The 2,631-nt window shown below is 41.4% G+C and overlaps 1 long non-coding RNA gene across 1 annotated transcript; it reads right to left on the bottom strand.

Moving 5' to 3' along the window:
• Positions 1-326: 326 nt before the first annotated feature.
• LOC137878437 (uncharacterized) lies at positions 327-1,643 on the bottom strand. Its single transcript, XR_011103612.1, has 2 exons — positions 1,365-1,643; positions 327-1,153 (listed from the first exon to the last, which is right to left on the bottom strand). It is a non-coding gene; the product is annotated as an uncharacterized lncRNA (long non-coding RNA).
• Positions 1,644-2,631: the final 988 nt, after the last annotated feature.

Here is a 2,631-nt window from a genome sequence, read left to right as displayed (position 1 = left end):
ATTATTTTGAAAAGAATAGTCTTATGAGCTGTCTACACCAAATATAAAGGCTTATTTTAAAAGCAATATTTGCGTAACGTCCCTGTTTTCGGCCAGCCTGGGATCTTTGATGAAAGTCATACTCTTCTGTCTCCCAGTATTATATCCCTTATGTCACTTTCCAATAATGCAAATAAATATATATACTAAGATATAGATCACACAGACGTTGGGAATGATGAGAGAATTAAAGGTGAGCAATGCTCTGTGCAGCAGAAATGAATGATTACGGACGACAGCAAAAAATTAAAATAATATTGTGTTGAAATGAAGAGAAAGCAACTGGGTTTACTGAAATCATCTTTATTAGACATGTCATGTGAAATACTTTCATTAACCTCAGTAAATCATAAGTGCATCAGTAAACTTAATATCATCGATACATAACACATAATAGATATGAGGTTTGGTGGTAAAACTGCGAAGAGCATACGGTTGATGTATTTCTGAAATGACATCATTACTCCCCGTGGACATCATTTGCAGCTGATGTAATAAACAAAAACAGACAAACATAGCTAATGTACAGAACACTGAGTCATATAAGTGAAACATTCCCCTTGGCTTTAACCTGACAGAGAATCTTAATAGTAGTGAGGAGAAGAACATATTGGCTGCAAGTGAATAGAGTAATATAACACTGACGTGAAGGCTGACTCAACCAAGGCAAAAACAATGAGAACAGAAGGGTTGGCCACAAAGTCATAAGGATGATAAGGTCAAAACTGAACATTACACGTTACAGTCGGAGCCAAAAAAATCAGCTCACAGTGTTGCTAGGAAGGCAAATTCTACACCTGTATTACGCTCAACACTACGAAACGGTCCTGCATCCATGTCTACGGATGTACAGGGCTTGTGCAGAGGTAACATGTCTCCTCCTTTAAAGAGAAGCATGCACAACCTTCAGTAGCATAGATAATACACTGGTTAGACTGATTGCAAATAAGTGGGAGCAGTGACATTTTGTAGGAGGACCCTGACCCAATAAAGGAGGAGGAGAAGTGGGGGCTTCCACTTCTTGTCCAGTTGTTTATCTCAGCTGGATTGCTCTGCCCCTCCTTCAGGAGAGCTCCAATGGGGAAACCATCGTTTCTTGACCCAGCTGCTCTCCCTGAAACAGATGACAGCTGGCATCAAACATTTACAGTTGATCAGGGATAAATAATCGTATTAGCTCAGTCAAGTGAAATAGTGTGATAATTGCCCACATATATTAGAGACTGTAGCCTACATAAATGGAAAGCAAGTACAATCCTCCCTGCAGTGTTCCAATGTTAGAGCAAAATATCACATTTATAGTATGCAATGAAACGCTCCCTTACCATTGTCCATTATGGAAACCAGGAATGCAGGACAGTGGAAAAACACACATCCCGTGATCGCCTGTGCAGCAACGAGCAGGACGCTTCATCATCTTCATACTCATCATCATCATCATCATCACAGCAAGTAGATGATGTAGGAGAGGAAGACGAGGCCAACGATGGCGAAAAACATCAACATCAAAACGTCCACCATGATGGAAACAGTGTCAGAGATGGACGCTGTGGACGCGAGAAGGACACGCAGCTAAAACGCAGCACTGCCGCCGGTGCAGGGGATCGGCCGATATCGGAACCGTTCGGAGGGACCGAGAATCAGCTCGTGGAGGTATAAATTAAACCCCGCCCCCCCCTGCCTAAAATAAGGAAAAGAAGATACGGCGAATTGGGGGTAATTTTTACCTCGTGTTTTGGGCTTTCAGGCAGATTTTCACGACGAGCTGCAAACCGTATAGACCCCCAACAGCATTAAAACGTTTTGTTTGGGTGCCGATAAGTGTCATTGTTAAGGGCTCTATACAAACAGGAAGTATGACCTGACAGGATAACGTCCGGGTAAAAATGCCCCAAAAACTGGATGGTGATTTCCTCCATTGTCAACAATGAATCTGATGTCACGTTCTACTTAACGACATAACAGAGCAACCTAATTTACACACACTGCCATTTATAGAATGAACTCAGTCGTCAGTTTATTAGGTACAGTTAGCTAAAACTAATGTCCCTGCACTAACTATTACCTTCATGGACTGTTAATTCATTGGTCTGTAGCGGCTCAAACTACATCCTTCAAAATGACCATTAAGTTTCATGTGAAACTGAACATCGTGCATTTCATGATTCATTGCAGGACTGTTGCATTGTACTGCAAACGTTTTAGCTACATGTACCTAATAAACTGGCAACTGATAGTGCAAACTGTGCCAGGACAAGTCTTGCATAATCTGAAATCAGCCTCCCTTTATTCTCAAAGAAATCCCCCCCCCCCCCCCCCCCATATTGTACTTCGAGTGATGCACATATTGAATGAATACCTGAACACGAGAGAAGAAATATAATAATTCTATCTGGGGTTCAAACTGCAAATCAGTCAGAGAACCACAAAAATACAAAATCTACTGTGGTTCTGCATTATGACCTTATCTTGAGTCCTGGTCTCTCTTTTATTGCAGTTTATATTGTGTTCACGAGGTGCATATTCCTTACAACTTCTTTTACATCTGTCCCGCTATGCTGCTGCACATAGGATGTAGCACAAACAACAATC

This window comes from Cebidichthys violaceus, unplaced genomic scaffold (genome assembly GCF_023349555.1).
Source record: "Cebidichthys violaceus isolate CVI_PGR_0920_01 unplaced genomic scaffold, fCebVio1.0.p SCAF_23, whole genome shotgun sequence".
In the NCBI taxonomy this organism is placed as follows: domain Eukaryota; kingdom Metazoa; phylum Chordata; class Actinopteri; order Perciformes; family Stichaeidae; genus Cebidichthys; species Cebidichthys violaceus.
Note: the sequence above shows the minus strand (reverse complement) of the source record. Positions and strands in the feature narration are given on the sequence as shown.